This window comes from Anomalospiza imberbis, chromosome 2, assembly GCF_031753505.1.
Source record: "Anomalospiza imberbis isolate Cuckoo-Finch-1a 21T00152 chromosome 2, ASM3175350v1, whole genome shotgun sequence".
NCBI lineage: Eukaryota > Metazoa > Chordata > Aves > Passeriformes > Viduidae > Anomalospiza > Anomalospiza imberbis.
In genome coordinates, this window is record NC_089682.1 from 41386892 (window position 1) to 41406388 (window position 19497).

General features: G+C 38.0%; 1 protein-coding gene across 1 annotated transcript in view; it reads left to right on the forward strand.

Moving 5' to 3' along the window:
- The first annotated feature begins 2020 nt into the window (after window positions 1-2020).
- Window positions 2021-19497, forward strand: part of LOC137468721 (uncharacterized) — a 296780-nt gene continuing 279303 nt past the window's right edge. The window contains exons 1-2 of the transcript XR_010996142.1: window positions 2021-2130; window positions 18468-18758. The gene's annotated coding sequence lies outside the window, so the exon portion shown is untranslated. The remainder of the gene's footprint in view (window positions 2131-18467; window positions 18759-19497) is intronic.

Sequence of the window (19497 nt, forward strand, 5' to 3'; positions counted from 1 at the left end):
CACAGAGAAATGGCCCAACCCAATAGTGTTTCAGCTGAGCCTGCTTATTGCCAGGAGAGCAGAAAACTTCACATGTCTTTTCCATGACACTTGAAAAATAATTTTTTCTGATTGACATTTACTAGTTTTGCACCGGCATTCGGTTTTTGGCTTCTGTTCAGTTTGAGCTGCTACAACATTGCTGTTTCAACTGCTGCTTAGCCAGGTAGCTAACATTTTGTATTATGTTTTCATTTTTTTGAACTCAAATATTTTAATTTTGTCTCCATTGAATTGAATCCTGTTGATATTATAGCTCTGATCCAATTTCTGAAATTAGTGTGAAATCTAATCCTGCTCTTGAGGTTGCCCGCAGCCCTTCCCAGCTCAGTGATAGCCAGAAATCTCATAACATATTTTCTATCCAAGTTGTTAATAAAAATATTTAAAGTTTATCAGATTTTTGTCAAGATCCTGCATGGTGCAATCTGCAGGTTTGGCAGTTAACCCTTTCCTTGGGAACTGCTCTTCAGATTGTGGTGCATGGCATGGCTGTTCTTATGGCTCAGAATTAGATGCATGTATATTCTATTTTGTATTAAAAGAGGTGCATCTGAGCTGGTGAGGTGTAAGCCTCAAAACTTTTCTGTTGGCAGTGCCTCAGCATACGGAGCTGGAGGAAACTTCTGGAGGGTGAGCAAGCACAGAAATGTTCCTAAGAGATGTGCCATAACAAGTACAGGAGAAGCTTGTTCTCCAGTCTGGCTTCCCAGTGTGACAACTTCTGTGGTTTTATGGGCTGCAAAAACTTCATACCTAGTCTGTCCTGGGTCCTTAGGAAAGTGGCATCTGGTGGCTGGAGGTTGTCAGCCCTGTCCATTATCATTGTATTTATACACTAAGAGGAGTTGTTGTGAGCTTTAGAAATCAGTTATCTTGCAGACAGAGGTTTTTTGAACTTTTTCTGACTACACCAAACGTAGTCTTCTGTAGAAAGATTCTCCAAAGCTTTGATCATGGTCAGAGCCTGGTGTGGGATATAAAGCCTTGAGGAGTTAGGGAGAAACCATTCCCCAAATTTCCTGTGGCCTGGAAACATGCTCTGCACTGTTTCATCCCAGTGGGATAGAGGGGCAGAGAGGGAGCTGGGGAGGGTGTCATCATTCTCCAGCCTTCCTTCCTGTGGACACCTGTGGATGACTTTGGCAGTCAGGATAACCTCCTGTTATTGAGTCAATGTTTAAACTATCTCTAAGACATTGATGATAAATCAGAATGTGAAATTATATTCTAATTATAGACTTAGAAACTTGCAGCTGTCCTGGTGTCTTCAAGGTTACAATATTTGTCTCAAACTACTCAATCCAAAAGGCATGACCTGATGAGAGTTTGTGTTCTTTCAACTAAACTACAATTTATACAAGAATATATTCTCAGCACATTTGAAAACTAAATAATAAAAATTATCTGAGCATAGGAAATTTATAGCCTGGCTTAGCTGTTGCCTTCTGGAATCTGGGTTTGCAACCTGATAGATTTTATAGCTCAGCAGACTAACTGATATAATGACATGGCCTTTTAGAATTGCCAGCTGTAGAACTAATTTTGGCTGGAGGAGTGGCCAGATGTATTCCTCGCTGTCCTCAGTATGAACTGGGTTAGTAGGGACTATAAATAGCTTCATAAATATTTTACTATGTCTACATTTTTGCACTGATTTGAAAGATAGGAGGATAGATTGTTCAGGTTCCTTGTGGGTAACACAAAATAGGGTCAATTAAAAAAATTACCCTTTCTTTAAATAAGTCAATTTCCTAATATTTCTATAATGTTTTCACTTTGGGTTGGCCAATGCTTGGTAATAGCACCATTCCCCTCTTCTTCAATTGATCCTGGTGCTGTAAAAATGGCCATAAAAATAATGTTTCCTGTTGACTTTAGCCAAGAAAAGACTTTCAAAATGAGAAGGTGAACACTAAAAGTATCTTTGTTCAAACAAAAAGGGAGTATTTCATATTTCTTGCTTTTTTATCTACTGATATGAGTAAGAACCTATCTTCCAGATTTAAATGCTGACTTTCAACTGAAGAGAGATGTGTCTGTGTTCTCAATCCAAGTGCTTCCACCTGCCTTTTCCCAAGATTATTCCAGGTATGCCATTTAACTTTATCTCTAAGGTTGCTCAAAGGCAATTTATGGAACAGAAGGCAATATAGAAATAAAAAAATCTACTTTCATTTGTGTCCCATAGCTCCAAAAAGAAGAAATTTTTGTTGGTTTGAGTCAGGGTGTCTTTTACTCACAATGTTAAAAAACCCCCATAAATAAAAACAGATAAACACACAAAAAACCCCAACCAGAAACAGGAAAAAGAAAAAGAACTACCCACAGAAAGTGTCTTCCTGCTATTCTGGGTATTGAACTGGGAAATTTAAGTGGTAATCTACTTGCTTTTAATTTTTTTAATTCTTTCAAGTAAAGCTAGCTTGCTTGTGCTCCTTTTTTACTTGTTCTAGGGAAATATATTTAAAGGATTTTTTATTAGAAAAATCTGTGGCAATTAGTGACATAGGGTTCCTGATCTAAGTTTTGACTATAGCAAATCTGAGCACTGCTCACTCACTCCTTTTATAAATCAAGGAAGCCTGTGTGCTCATTTTGAAGTTTTACTGTAGTAAAGAGAGTTTAAGCATGTTCTAAAAATGTGGTATAAGGGAAATTGCTTTACTAATTTATAAATGCAGCCCTTAATTTCCAGTGTGCAACTGCCTGTCCTAGTTACTATTCAAAGCAAAGATGGAATCTGTGACAGGTATAGGCCACAAAATCGGATTTTGTTTCATTCAAGAAACCATTTGGCAATGCCATATCTATAATCAGTTGGATCCTTGTCCCTTGGTTTTGCTCTTGGAGAGAAATCAAAATTGTCTTTTAAAATAGATTCCTTGCCTGCTCTGCAATTCTTAGAGAAGGCCAACCCCCCCCAGACAATTATCTTTGTTTTCCCTCTCTGCAGGCTTTGCTGGTCTGTGTCACAGGTGTAACATTGGGATAAAGGTTATCCCACATTTCCATTGTATTTGAATGCTTTTGTATGTGTTAAAAGCACTGTCTCCTGCTCCAGTCAAAAGTGTTGAGGAGGAAGAGAAAGTGAAAAAGCTTTTTGGGTCTTTATCAGTGAAACAATTCTCATATCATCTATATATTGGCACCTCCCATAGTATTCTATTTGAGTTTTCTTAAGTTTCACTTATTTCTGATAATTTAGATTCAAACTAGGAACATCCAATATCCAGGGGCCTCTGATAGATGACTTAAATTGAGTAGTGAATATATTTAATATGTAACTCTGTCTATGTAAGTTTTTCTTTGGAGCTCTGTGATAGGATTTCAGATGGAGGGAAATACAACTTCTATAATTGCTTATGTAAAAGACTCCACGTAATTTTCTTTTTTAAAGACAGCCTTTTGTCAATCAGACCTGATTTTCTTTATGCTAGTTATTTTTCTTAATGTAATGCCACTAAGAGAGGTTGATGTCTTTAAACATTCTTGGATTAGTCCTATTAAATAAAACATTAATTTCAAGAGTTTCACATAATTAAACATGAGTATTATCTGGTTTTGAGTAATTATTCAACTGAAATTTCATTCAATTTCACTTGAACTTCTTTCAACTGAAATAAGTTGGTTAAAGCTTACTGTTTAAAAGCTTTGTTTTTCAGATTTGACTATTCTACTATACCTCAAAGCACCCAAACAAACAGTGAAAAGAAAGAAAACAGGCACAGGTCTGGTTCTTGGTGTCTCATGTTTTGGTACAGGGGACCAAGATTGACAGCAGGTATTCGACTGGACGTCATATGGATGTTTCTTCCATCAGGTTGCACTGGGAATAGGAATAAAGAAAATGCTGTGGTAGTCTAGAAGGTTTATATCTGAATATTTAGGTGCTAAAAATGTCTTAAAATTGTTTGGATTAGATCTATGGACATAGGACTGACAAGACTCCTGAAAATACCTCTGAATATTGCTTTGCTGATTGGCAGTGCCTTTTCAACTGTTTATTTTACTTCTCTTTGAGGGATTTGTGCAGCTGGGGGTGGAGAAGCAGGTTAAGGGATTGTTGCAGATGTCTTGTCTCAAACCTGTATTCTGTCAAACAATAGCTGGAACTTCTTTAGTGTTCCCTGGGGCTAAAATGTTGCAAAGAGCTCTTTGAGCAAGCAAAACTTCACCACAATCACGGCTCAAACTTTTCTAACCCTCTCAGTTGTTTCCAAACACGTGGAAGTGTCTTGAGTGATAGAACTAAAGCATCAGATCTAGGCTGGCAATTTTTTCCCTAAATAATATCAGTAGAACATAAAAAATATATTTTGCACCCAAAAGATGAACACTGTATTTTATATAGGTTGATCTGTGTGTTTTTTGCTTGAAGACAAAGTCACCAGCTCTCAAGAAACAGACGAATGTTTGTCTTACAGCTATGGTGACTGTTAAATAGAGGAATAGGAAACAGCTTTTTTATGAATCAGATGAAAAATCAATACAGATGTATTTACATCTGTATTACATCTACAAGCCTAGATAAAATGTGAAGAACAAGCTCTGACGACGTGCAGATCCTCAAGGATTGTACAAACTGTCGCATATCTTTTGTTACTACTGATCAGAGTTGTAACTCAATAGGGGCAGAAGAAAGGGAAGTTAGGAGGGGATCTTACTTCATTTTCTATGATATAACAGTTTTAAAATAAGATCTAGAAATGTGGTCAGCATTTCAAAATTGAAAAACAAGGAGTTGTCTTTGTGCTTTCTGAAGAAGTTTTCAGTCTCTGGTAGTGGACTGGGACTTGTTAATGAAGCACGAGCCAGTGTCAGATAGACTTTTAATTAATTGAAGTAACATACTTATTTCCTATCTCTGGCAAGAAGCAATCAATTTAATTTTGTAGAATAAGATGGAAAAAATTATTATCAGTAGGGAGGATTCTCATTTAGGAATTCACTATTGGACACCAGCCTTATAAAGGGGAAGTTACAGCACAGTTCTTAAAATCTTCTTCCACAAATGGTTGCTGGTTCCAAAAATAAAAATAAATAACTAATCTAAAATGTATTCAGTAGCCCTACATTGGAAACTATGACTTGAAACTAAATAATGAAAACACAGACAAAAGAGAAACTCTTCATAGAAGAACATCAGCATTTGAGGAGTGCAACAGACGATTTTTGTAGTTCTTCTTCAGGAAGTGTTATGAAAAAAAAAAAAAAGTGGTACATAAAAAGAAGTAAGAAGGAGCAATATATGAAGAGTATGAGAGCAATGTAAATGCCAGCCAGGGTCCAGACGATGTGTGCTTGGTTTTCTGTTTGTTGTTTCCTGGTTGTTTAGGTTACTTTGGTTTTTTGTGTCGATGCTGTTTAAGTTTTTATTTGTTTGTTTTGATTGTTTGTGGGGTTCCTCTTTTTGAAAAAAATATAGGATTTACTGAAATTAACTTGCCCATTTAGGAAGTACTTGGGATATAAACTGAAACATTTTCAGAATATGGATTTTGATGAATTTCCATGGGTTATGGAAAAAAAAGCTCTGATGAGCTCTTTCCAGCCCAGAATGAGTAGTGGAGATAAAAAGGACGGGGAAGATATGAAGGCTCATAGATCTGAGTTTTCTGTTCAGTCCTAATAAATACAAGTCTGAGATCTAAAGAGTGATATTTTTAGCATTTCAAGTATTCAGAGCCTTCTAGGCCTCTTAAAAAGACAAACCAATTGGAAAATGGTGATGCCACTGAGGCATTATTTGGAAATTAGCTTAGGATATATTTTTTTTTTTACTTTTTCAATTTATCTTTATTGCTTTAAAACAATAACAAACTCACAAAAAAGCAATTTTCTGAGGCATATGTAACTCTCCACCTGGAGAAAAACATAATTTGTCCTTTAATTCTATCTGTGGTATTGCTCATAGATTGATTCTCTCTCTTTGTATGAAACTTTGCTGATGTTGTTGGTTTCTTTATAATATACTTTACAGCAGTATTTGATATTACTTCAGTCAGGTGAATTTGTCCTGAACTCAGAATTGTGCTGCAGTCTTTAAACTGATCTTGTGGCAGTGGTATGGACATCAATTATCATGCACTTCACTGAAATTAAGTCCAGCTTCTGCTGCTTGTAGTTTAACCTCCATTTCTTTCCATTTTAAGGGATTTGGTTCCACCTTCCATTTTTTTTAATTAACTTTTTATATTTCTATAGTATATCAGAGGCAAAGGTTCTGTTGTGTACAGGGTCCTGGATAAACATGGAGTTGATCACTGAATTTTGTGGAGCTGCAGAGTGTGTTATCAGTCCACGAGGAAAATGGAGTCCACATATTTAAAACAAGTTGTGCATTTCCTTTAATTTCAATCCTTTCCCTGCACTTCTCTGGAAGACTGAAATCCATGCAGCTTTCCTTTGCACTTGGAGTCTCTTTCCCCTTTTTTCTTTTACATCCTCTTGCTGGGCCCCACTGCAGCCCAGGAGCTCCACTGGCACAGAGTGAGGGAGCTGTGCTGCCTCCCCTTTCTTGCTGAGACTTGTTCTCCCAGCTGGGTGCCTCTCTTCCTATCTGAAAACCTCTTTCTCATTTCCAGCTCTGTCCAGAAGATTTGATTAGCAGATGTGCGCCCTTGTTTTCACTCATCTAGCTGCATTAATGGATGTGTAGCAGTAACCTTGACAGGTTTTCAAGTCAAATGTTGCTCTTGGGTAGTGGCAGGGGACGGAAAAGGAAGGAAGGATTGTTCATTTGCTCTGTCCTTAGTGCACAGAGTTACCTGGGACAAAACAATCCTCTTTGTGGTGATCTTGTGAAATGGTTGGATATGCTTTTTTATTAACCTTCTAATACCATGACTGGCAGGTACAACCATTTGCAGACAATATGGTTCATCCAGCACTTTACTGGAACATTTATGCTACACTGTGATATGAGTAACATGGTGGATACAGGAAATTATTATTGCAGCACAAGATAGATCTAGGTTAGGGGTTTTTTGCCTTTCATTTCCATTTTAAGTGAAAGCAATTTGGGCTCCCTATTAGACCGTCCATGTCAGGAAAAGTCGAGTGTTACACCTTCTCATCATATTTCCTGGATTGCTAGAGTGTTATAATGAAAACTCTCAGAAGTTAATGCAGCATTTGAAACTGTGACGCTATTCAGAGTTCAAAATAATAAAGAATCATGTTCCAATGGGTGTCATCAGTTATCAACAGCACAATAAAAATGTAGCAACAAGAATAGTGACACTATCCATGTACCTTGCACTTCACTTCAGCTGGTTTGAGTTACTTTCAACTCTTATGTAAAGGATTTAATAGGTGAAAGCATTTTGCTGCTTGTGGTATTTGTTAGAAATGTAATCTGAACTGCTTCAGTGGAGGAACACCTGATCAAATTTTCAGTGACAAGAGACCAACTGTTTCAGTTTTGAAGTCAGCATTGACTTTTCAGCATGAGAAAACAAAGATGAAGTAATCCCTTGTTGGGTGTTCGCAAACAGCAGGGTGTAGCTTTCCAAACAGCATCGGGGCAATGGGATGTGACACTTGAGAGGACATGGTTTGTGGCCATGTGAGACAGGAGGTGTTTTGAAGCTGGGCTGTGTAAATTTCCAAACCAAAAGGCTGCACAGCGTTCCTTTGGAGATGTGTGCATAAGACAACAGATGACATATATGCCATACATGTCATCTGACAATAATTAAGGGAACATGTTCACTTTTTTGTGTCAAGGTTCTGCAAGATTTTACTGCTGTTCATTGCTTTATTTGCATTTGTCACGTGGAGTTGCTCTGTTTTCCTGCACATAGCAAAAATTTATCACATAAGGGAGTTTTCTTGACTGGTTTTAACCAGGCACACTTGGGTTTGAAGTATGACTTGACATCTGGTACTAAGTATTGAAAGGGAGATATAAAATTGCCTTTCTCCTTTACCCACTTTCCACAGTAAAACACAAAAAGTTTCTGGTACCTTGAGTGCAGTGTGTGGGAGGAAAGGAGAAAACCAAGCAGCTGGAGTGCTTCTTGGGAAAAAAAAAAAAGTTATTACTTCAAGTTCCAGAATTTGAGACAATATTTCTTGCATTTGGAATATCATATATAGGAAAAATCTGGGATCAATCATGTCTAAACATTGTTTTTTATTCATGTGCTTCTGAAGCAAATCTTATCATTTACTGTCTCAGTGTCCATGCATAACACACATGGGAAAACATGTACCTTTTCCTGACAGCAATACCCACTGGAGCTTTTTCAGTCCAACTCTAATCTTTTCCTTGCACATAAACGAATGTGTTTCTTGTTGCTGTGTATAAATATTATCATTCCTGATATTTTTATCTGGCAGTACATTGAATCTTAGTCCTGGAACTAAATATTCTGCATCATGGAGATTGCAGGTGAGGTGAGAGATATTCCTGGAAATGATTAGTTTTGGTTTACTGCAACAACAACAAAAAAAACAAACCAAAACCAAAACAAAAACCAAACAAACCACAAAAACCAAAACCCACCCAAAACAAACAAAAACCCCAACAAAAGAAAAAGAAAGCCCAAAACAAAACAACAACAAAAAATAGTAAAAAAAGCACAAATCCTGTACTCCTTAGTGGGTTTAGCATTTGTTATTAGTTGGAAAGTGTGTCTGTGTAAATGCTTACAAAACCTGCAGAAAAACAAGACACCTGGAAGCAACAGTGGTATCATTATCACTTATCTAATGCTACTGTGATATAGCTTGTCAAAGGCCACGGGATGTCCCATTTAAATTAATGCAAATATTAATCCTACAGAAGAGTTGTATCAAGAGGGTGAAATCTTGTTTCTGGAAAATCAAGTTTTGTCATCCCAAGTTAGAGGCCAGAATCAAACCTCTTCGGCCTCTGAAAAGCAGAGTTAAAATAGAAAAGATGGAAACAGAGGGCCAAGTGGATCAGAGCCCTCGAGAATTTTGTTTCCCTCCATTGCAAGAGAGAAAACACATTCAAATCTCTGTGTTGCTTCTATGGAAAGAAAGTATGTGCTGTGTTTCTCATCATTATATTTTAACATAATGTGTTTGGAAGACTTGTGTTGATTTAGGCAGTATGAGAAATCCTCTTTGACCATGGGACAATTCTCAGTACTGTCCTGCCAAACAGAACAAGACCCTGGTACTTGATAATCCCTTTCCTAGGTGATTATGCTTAAGAATCTGAGGATCTTTAATGTCGATCTTCTCTAAGGGAGGAAAAAAGTGCTGCAGTGTCAGCATATGGGACAGAGAACAGGCAGCACAATCAATTCCATGTCATTCCTTGAAGTACTGAAACCCATATAAAGGGGTTCACTTACTGCAGCAAGCCATAGGTTCAGACATTGCACAGCAACACAGCACACATTAGTTTAATGCTCTGGTTTTAACTTGGAATGATGTGTTTCATCTCCACAGCCCATTTGTACATCTCATGTACATCTTGTTCGTCTGGTCTTTACTTAAGGATTCTTTATGTGTTCATATTATGTGTCGGTGTGAATTGCATGTCTGAAAGACTATTATTTTGCAGAGGCAGTGTTCCAGATATATTAGTCCTTAGGTAAAATTGTTATAAAATAAGATGTGGATGTTCATGTCATATTTGTATTGAAGATTACTCGTTTCTGATTTTTTTCTGTACTGAATTGCAAACTAGTGTTTTGAATAGTGGTAGAAGTACAATTCTTAGCATAAAACTCCCTGTTAATTAAGGTTTCTATCAAATTACCAGCTAAAAGCTCAATTGTGAAGAGTTGAAAAGAATACAAATAACATGAGGTTTTTCCCCTGAATTTTCTGGATTTTTATGAGATGCTTCATCATTTTTTCCTCAGAGGTTAGGAAGATATGAATATTATAATTGGTGGAAAATGAAGCTTAATCCTACCATATTAAGTTCTCTGGTGTTTTTGCTTTCTTCAGTGTTCTGGGCAAGCTGACACTTAAAGTGCACGTTGCCCATATTTCTATGCCTGCATTTTGCCAAGTGTACAGTGATGGCATGAAGTGACATGTGAATACACCTGAGTGCCCAGCAGGACAGGCAGCATTGCCATCATATCAGAACCTCTATCCTGCCACTGCTTCTTTTTAAACCTTTTATTAAATTCCCTGGATGGAGACATAGGGATAAAAACAAATTCAGAGCAGTTCTGTGCTCCTCCCAGAGCACAGAGTTTTTCAGTGTTGTGTGGCTAAATCCCTAAACATCCCCCACTGATACTAATGGGGATCCCACAGTGAAATCCCTGGATGTTTCCTTGAGCATTCATTAGGACTTCTTCTCGCGCCATCTCTCTCCCACTGCTGTTTCAAATAGAGGGCCAAGAGGTCTCTTGAAGCACAGCAAATTATCAAGGCAAGAGTTAATACAGACACTGCCTTCTGAGTGACATAACTGTGCAATTATGAAAGTCCTTGTAGAAACATCTTTTGTTTGGTGTGGGAGTCTGTAACTTCAAGAACTATGGCAAAGAAAGGGCATGTGCCTTATGTTCCTGTGTGTTATATGTGAGGATCATCGTGTACTAATTTTGTCAACGCTAGACTTGCCAAGGATTTCAGAATCACCTAGATGTGTTAAATGAAAGAGCAGGCTGTGGTGCAGACTGGGACAATGAACATTGTGAGGAAGGCTGCTGTTATGCAGAGAGCAAAGTTTGACTTGGGAACAATCCAAATCCTTCCTCTATCAATAGACTTCAAAACAGCAGCTTGTGCTGAATACACACTTATTTATACTGGGAAACCTATAATTTATTAATCCTAGCTATTAAAGTAATACATAGGGTTCTTTGATTGATGCCTGATGCTGATTCCTAAGAATTATGCAAAGGGAAAACACCTATTATAATAGATATGAAAGTTTTCTTCATGGCACCAAGGAAGAGTTTAGGTGTTCTCATCTGGGTATTCCCATGGCTGGGTATGTAGCTGTGAAATGGTCAGAATTTTTTATCCATTGCCACTTAAAGTAGGCATTATTTTACCTGTTATTCCTTTCCTCAGTGGCACAATTGTTTGAAAGAGTCCAAAGTCTGTGGAGCTTGTCCATGCACAGAATTTTGGGCCCAGGGAGAGCAGCTGCTGACTATTGTACTGTTTCTGCTTTCAGAGGGCTGTCTCTGCTCCTGTGTCGCAGGTTTGTAACTGGAGGTTGTAACCTCTTAGATCACCTCAGCTACTAAATGCCAGAGAAGCCAAAGGCAGCAAGGTTTTGAGCCCTTGTTGTCAGAGTTTTATTTTCTACATCTCCAGCTTTGTGGAGGTGAGACAGCAGCGAGGGTTTCTTGTATCTGTGTGCACACGGAATTTAACTACTGGACAGAAAATGTCCTTTATTATGTGTTTTAGCTGGAAGGCTGGCTGAGGGCACCTGTCTGTGGAAAACTGAGTCACTGTAGAGGAACCTGTGCTTGGGGTGAAAAGCCATGTGCACTGTAGCTACTTCAGAGCAGCGCTTCTCATGGGCAAGCAATGAACGCTCTGCGTGCGCTCATTTATACCCAGAGCCAGTCGAGGACAAATGGATGTGAGCTGCTCGCACTCCTCAGTCCAGAAAGCAGGAACAGCGTACACTGGGCACGGGTGAACAAGGACTGGCTGGGCAGCAGCTCCAGCCATCCCAGCAGCACAGCTGAGCCCCATGGCCGTGGTGTGGTGCCTTGGGGACAGCCTGGGTAAGGGAGGGCAGAACCTGTCTGTTGCTGAGGGGAAATGTGTGAGGAACAGCCCTAAGATCCCTGAGGGGAGAGCACGGCAGGAGGGAGAGCAGTTACTCCAGGTGTCCCCACAGGAATCTCCCGCTGGAGAGAATGTGCTGGAGCAGCTATTTCCCTGCAGCCACTGGAGAGAACATTGTGGATCAGGTATCTGGAGGACCACACACTGGAGCTGGTGGATGTTTCCTGAAAGGACTTCAGCCTTTAGATTGCTCACACAGGAGCAGGTCTTTCCTGAAGGGCTGCAGCCTATGTGAAAGACCTCAGTGGAGCAGGGGAACGGGAAGAGTGTGAGGTGGAAGGAGCAGCAGAGAAGAGCTGTTACAGACTGACCAGAGTCCCTATTCCTCATCCCTTCTATGCACTGGTGGATGGCAATGACTTAAATTTTCCCCAAGACAACTCTGTTTTTCCAGTGATGAGAACTGGTGACTGATCTGTCTTCATCTTGACCCATAGACTTTTGCATCTTATTTTCTCCCTCTTGACTGCTTCAAGACCAGTTTTGTTAGAAAGGTGAGGTAAATCCTGAGGATGGCATTCAGTATTTTAAAACTTTAAATTTTAAACACTGGTAGGTATCCATGCCTTTTCCCTATGTTGGGCAGTCACCACAGAGGACTCATGGTGCCCCCATCCTGGGAGGCCAGGAACATTAAGTTTTTTAACACTGAACACAGACCACCAAACCCTACTGTGATTGCTGGCTTGTAAGGTGCAATGCATGTGTTATTTTCTAATGGATGGAAGTTTTCTGTGTTTTAGGGAAGGTGGTGGAACTTCTGTGTGTAACAACAGGTCAGAGGTACCTGTCAGCAGCTATCCTTCATTGTCTTGCTGCTTTCATCAGTGGCCCCAGTAGCCCAGACTGACATTGCCTCCCTGAGAGAGTTCACATGTGGTCTGAGAGGGCTCTCATCTTGATTTTGACATCTTGTCCTTAGTGTTTAGACATCTTGTCCTTAAAGACTTCCTAACTTTGAGTTTTATTTCAAATACAGTGTTTGTTTTCTGTATTTGAGGAGAATTAACCCAAGGTTACAAAACAGTTGGCAAATGGAGTTACAGCTGGGTAGTTGGGTGCTTGGCTGCTGTGATGTGCTGAAAGATTACTCAAAACACACTCCATTAAAGGTAGACTCTCAAGTTCAGTGTAGATTAAGAAATTCCAAATATGTCCTAGGTGCATATTTTTAATACAACAAAAATCTTCCTTGATGCAGCTGGGTTTTCAGTCCTCTGCACAGCAATGCTACCTCCTCATTAATAAAGAGGTAGCTACAATGGGAAATTATTACCTTTTTCTCTGGGTCCTGGTAATTAAAATATTCAACAGTATTGTAACATTTCCCAGCCTTCAGATAGAGCCACTTACTCTATCTTGAGATGAAATAACATGTGTAATTAGATGCATCATATAGTATGGGATTGCTTTGGAACTTGTATCAAATGATAAACCCCAGGTTATTTGCTCTTGGAAATGACCATTTATTGAGGTTTACTTATTGCATGTGCAATGAAAAGGAGAAAAACTATGTTAAAATCAGCAATTTAGTTCAGCTAACTCAGTAACAGCCACAGCTGATGGTAGGCTGTTGTCTATGTAGGCTGGACATACAGCAGGTCAAATACAGCTCATGTAGCATCACCCAGAGTATTCTGTTCCCAAATAAATAGAAGACAGTAAGTAAAATTAGGCTTATGGTGGGTGGGGTACTGGAAGGTAGAAGTGCATACAGCACCAAAGCCACTGTGGAGAAATAGACTCTTAATCGTGTGTTTACATGCTTCTAAAATCAGTTTAATTAAATTACTGTCACAAGCGTACCATTCAATTTTAGCTCTTTAGGTGGACTAAGTACAGCCTGAGGAAAGGATGAATTCTGAATAAGAAGAAGATGCAATCAAGTAGGAAATTAGGGTTAACATAACCCTAAGATAAGTTTCTTCAAGAGGTAAATGAAGATGAGTTTTTCTCTAGAACAGAACATGCTTTTAAGTGACAAGGACTTTAGGCAAACATTTTTTATGCATTTTAAAAATAGATTAATGAAAAAAAATCCTGAATGTGATTCCTCAGTGACACTTAAAAGGCTCAGTCGTCTTTTCATCCACTAATTTAAATAATGAATGAATAAAAATATTTTAAAAATAGGAAAATTCTCCAAATAATATATTAAACAGTGCATACACGCAAGTTATGGAGCTACCCCTAAATAAAACATCTTTGCCTATTTTATTAATCAAGTTTTTGAAAGCATAGGCTCTGTATTTTTTGTGTGTAGCTTAAAAAAATGTCCAGGAGAGTCAAAATTAAAAAATGGGATAAAAAATTATATCATTATTCCCATGTAAGAGTGTTTGGCTGAATATTGCCATGAAAGATATAATAGTGTAAATCCTTGAGTGAAGAATTTTAATCTGTGTTTCTCTGTTGTGCTCTAACACCAGAGTAGTTTACGGCTAAACTGGCTGGGTCCTGGACAGTGAATTTCCAAGTTTTAGCAGTTCTTGTGATCCAGATATTAAATCATAACTAACTTTTCTTACTGAAACTTTTTTTACAAACCTGGTATTTTACATCAACCTACTACTATTCTCATGTTGCCCCAAATTTAAATACTATTCTTGAATGCAACATTTTTTCCTCTTAAGCTGGAAAGCTCTATTTCATCATCAGAGCATTTGGGATTGTTGGAGTCACTAAAATGAAAAAGATCAGGTCAATATTTGTATCAGGCCCCCTTATGAAAGCAAAATATTTGACATCTGCATTGTATTAAAGCAGTGCAGTTAATGGGAGCTCCTGCAGTGTATAAGTGAGCTGCAGGTTTCAGGCAGTTCTGCAAGTCAGACTACCTGCTTATTTAGGATCTATAATTTCAGTTCTGTGATAATTTTGGGAGTGAAGCCCATAGCAGGGCAAGTGCTGTTTGAAAATTTGGGCCATAATTCAGAAGCAGGAAGATGTAGCAAGTAAATACATCAAATATCATCATAATTAATACTGTTGACATAGCACAGTGTATTCTGGGAATTTATAAGAGCTTGAATAAAGGGCTGAGGCTAATAGCATTACATGCAATGAAAATGCAGAGCAAAAGGTGATAATTTGTAAAGAAAACAGCAATTGAAATTATAGAAGGGGGTAGAAAATTGATGTGACAGGTGATGCTTTTCTAGAATAAGAAACCTTATTCTGAATATAGATGTACTTTTAAACTATTGTCAAATTTCATTTTATGCCAGATATAACAAATCAGATAATATTTTTGCTGAAATTTCTTAATTTATACTGTTGTTTCTTCTGCTGGAACAAGTCAAAAAAAATTCAGTACAGTAAAGGTTATAAAATAAGATAGAAATCTGCCCATGTTTAGAGGTGCGTGATTTCATTTTTTTCAACAGAGCACTTGAAATTTGTCAGGTTCATTGCTACAAACAAGAAACAGAATATTTTTCTTGCTCAGTGAACACAGAACATAAAATTACATATTTTCTTTAGGAAATCTGCCTCAAATTCTTCCATGAATACTTGAAGTTTTCTGATATTATCCTCTAACAAAAGCTTCAAATTACCACTAATGTACTTAACATTATGGAGTGGGGCTTTTGAATAGAGTCCATGCTAAGGTTTTTAAAAGGATCATACCTTAAAAATTATATCACCATTTTCCTGTCTAAAGACTTCCCTTTTAGCAGTGAAGCTTATTTTTGTGCTCTATGATGTCATAGCCCAGACATTTATGCTAAAGGGGAAAATTAATAATTAGCTCACCGATTTACAGTTGCTGAAGTTTTAATTTTAGGTAAAGACAAACACAAAGAAGGGTATTGTTGATAGCTTTTTGTTTTGACAGAGACAGTAAGAGTGATCTGAGTGGAGAAACATGTTTTAGTTAATATTGCTGAGTTTATTTTTTTTTTTAATGCTTCTTTTGCTTATTTCTTTTAAATCTACTTTAGAGAATCAAAAGCAATTTCTCGAGCTTATTTTAAAATATATTTTCAATATTGCTGTTGTAATTCATAATAGCATATTATAAAACATCGATCAGCTTTTAAATAATTTTTATAATGTAATACGCAATATAATTTCTGTCACTACAAAAGTGTTACTGCATGACTGCATCGAAAGGCTGTAATTCAAAGAAATGTATAGTATACAAATGTAAATAAAAACCCCTTCTTTTTTGTTCTTTTGAGAAGTACTGAATAGAATACTTTGAGGAAAAATGATATACAACCAGACCTGACAAACATGGCCATTGTATTAAAATTTTCCTTGTAAAAATTATTTTTTTCACCTTGCTAACTGTAGTATTACTTTTATGAAATGTAGGAAGATGTAGGGGAAAGCAGGCATCTGTAGGTATCTGGCTGTAATAAAGAAATTTGGGCTGTTTTGAGTGGCAGATACCTAAGAGATAAACAAACATTTAAGAAATGATTATACTAAATGCATAAAAGGGACAAGGTTACAGTATGCATGTGTTTATTTATATGAAATTGTTATACAAATAAAGGTGCACTATGTTTACAACTCTGCCTGAATTATCTCTTCTCTAGTGATTTTTTTTTGCTTTAAAAACAATGGAATCTGAAAGTCACTCAGATATATTTTGTCAGATTTGGAAAATATGCAGTTCTAATAAGTTGGGTTAAAAACACCTCTGGTAATGAAGAATAACAGCTTTCCTGGGAAAGGTATTGTTCCCTAATTCAAAGTAGGCATTAGAATAAGAAATCAAGATTTTTTTAAAAAATATCAACTAGAATTTCTGTTCCTTTCTGATTCTTCAGTGTTTTTGTGCACTCCTAGATGAATATGTCCTAAGCATCCTTAAACTGATAATGGTCTCTAATGCAAAGGCAAAACTTGCAGAAGATTGGGCACCAAGTGGAAAATGATTTTATTTCAGCTACCAGTGGCTGATTACTAATAACACAGACTTACTTTGCCTTCGTGATCAGAATACTTACATGCTTTTTGTAAGCTGTCTACCCAGAATTTATAAATAGGAGAGAAAATAACCCTCGAAAGCCAAACAACTTCTCCTCCTTGTCGCCATATGCTGCATCTTTTCCCTCTAGGTTTTGTACACTCTGTGTGCTGAAGAATGGTGTCTTTTCTTTTCATGTTGCTCTGTCGGCGGTCATAACAGCTATTCTCTTCATGAATATGTAAATCCCATGCATAAAATCAGAAAAATTAGCATGGCGATTCCCACTATAGAATGTGCCCAATTATGTCTGCTAATACGTGGATAGTGATGATTTAATCTTTGGACTAGATGAGCGGATTCAGGTACAGTTACGAGAGCTGCAGTAATTACAGAGGACCCAAACACACAAGCTGGGTGCGTGCACTGCTGGGGGATCATTGGGCTTTAATAGGAACTGGGCATCTTATGCTTGGCTATGATGGAGTGCTCGCAGATTCATTTACAGGCGCTTTCTCTGATGGGTAGTGACAAGGGAAAAAAATGCCCTAGGTCTGCAGTACCCTTCCCTTACTAACTGACACTCATTTGCATTTGAATTTTTTTTCCTTCTTTTTTAGTTCCTACTGAATGCTTGCAATTAGAACGGAACGAATAAAAGTTTGGATAAATAAAGGGAGAAAAATGGTGACCGCATTTGCTAGGCGTCCTTAACTCACTTGGTTTATCAGCAATGGGTGTTGGAGGGGGGAAGGAAGGACATGCAGAAAACAAAACCAAAAAGGCACCAGCAGCAATTGATGCATTTTTGTATTTAAATAAGCAGGCGTGCTCATGCATATTTATATGACGTGCATGCCTATGCGCCGCTCTGAGCAGTGGCTCTGCAGCTCGGCTGCAGTAATTAGGCTGATGTAATTATAGCAAAACAAAGCAAGCTTAGGCTGATGGTGGGTTTTTTCCCCCATTCAGTGGGAACATTTAAGACATATGCATATTCCAGCGTACAAAAAAATGAACCTGCACCGCTGTCGGAGGCTAGGAGGACAGTGTGGCCAGTGCACCTATTGTGTCACTGCTGTAGAAAGCAGCTTAGCGATTGGCCACTGTCTGCAGCACATAATACTGACTGGTTATAAAGGACTTGTCTAGAGGAAAGCCTGTAGGTACTCCATTGTCTGGCAAAGTTGATATGACTGCATTCTTTTTGCAGGGGGTCAGACAGCTGAACTGTAAAAGCTGCACAGATTTTTTTTTTTTTTTTTTTGTCTTCTTCCTCTGTCTCTCTGTCTCTGTCTCTTCCATACAGCATTTTTCTTTCATGCCCTGTCTCAGTTTGCATAGTTAAAGAGAATGCTAATTAAGATCCCTTGCCTTAACCTGAAAATAGTGACTTGGATGTAAATAGAGAACTGGCGATAGTTTAAAATATTCTTGCGTAGCACCAAGATATCAGTTACCGTCCTAGGGGAAAAAAGGAAGAATTTTTTTTTTTGTAATCAAGGTAAACAAAGAAGAGTTGTTGCTTCTCTTTCTTTCTTTCCTTTTTTTTTTCCTTTTTTTCTCTTTTTTTTTTTTTAACCAGTGATGCTATACTGTTGCAAGTCAGATAATATTTTATTTCAGAAAGCGTGCTAGCTACATAATTTAAAAGTCCACAAATCAGTTGCAATTTAGTGCTTATTAATCCTTCTTAGGATGTAATTTGGTGAAAGAACTGCTTTAAAAAAAATTCTTTTCTGTATTATAGACGGATCTAACAACGCAGTCTGGGCTCCGTGCCAAAGGCTGGTATTTCACAGCAGCGACCGCCTTACAGATGAGCTGTGGGAAGCAGGAGGGAGACTCTCTTAGGGTGCCACTACTATGGAGACACAGCTGGGCTGAACAAGATTTGCTTCAAACGACAACAAGAGAGACAGAAAGAGTCTGGTTCGACCGCTGCCCAAGCAGGCAGTAACCAGAAGAGCTAGCAGCCAATCCGGCCATGCTGCACTGTTCGAAACCAGCTCTACATCCCAGCCAATCAGTGACATCACTGGTGAGAAACTCATTTACATCATGCCGTAATGAACTTTGTTTAACGTAGCCTTTTTTCTTTTCTTTTTTTTTTTCCCTCACAGAGATTAGGTCCTCCATTAATTATTCTGCCAGCATAATTTGAATCGCTATGCAAAACGATGGCTACAATTTCTTGATTTTTTTTTAACTGTATGCTGTCTCTGCAGGTAACCATGGGCATTGTTCCATTTTTTTTTTCTGTTGGCCCCATAAAAACCTTTAAAAGTGTCTTTAATTGTTAATATTGTGCATATATTTTTCTTTCGTGTATGTTTGCCTCCTTGTAGTCCTTACCTAATGTGGTACTGCTTCCTCCAGTTATAGCTTGAGATAGCCTTTAAGTGTCTTGGAAGGTAAAAAAGGGTGTTGCTGCAGCATTGAGTTTGCATCTTTAGCTGCCATCACGGTCTAAGTACTTATTCTAATGCTTCAGAAATCATTTCGCTGTGGCCATTTTACATATCTGGCTTTCTCTAAAGGTTCTTACATGCATCTGTTACAACTGAGTGAAGTTCAGTACTGTTATATTTCATTCTTCACCACTTTCAGTCAAGATGTCATTTTATTAATGAATAGAACTGAGATCATTTTTGAACAAATTTCACCCCCTTCCTTCCAACTCGACACAATGCACCTGATTTGCATCCATTTACCAGAATAACTGAATACAAGAGCAAGTATGAAAGGAAGTCAAGGGAGAGCTCGCATACTGCTTCAGG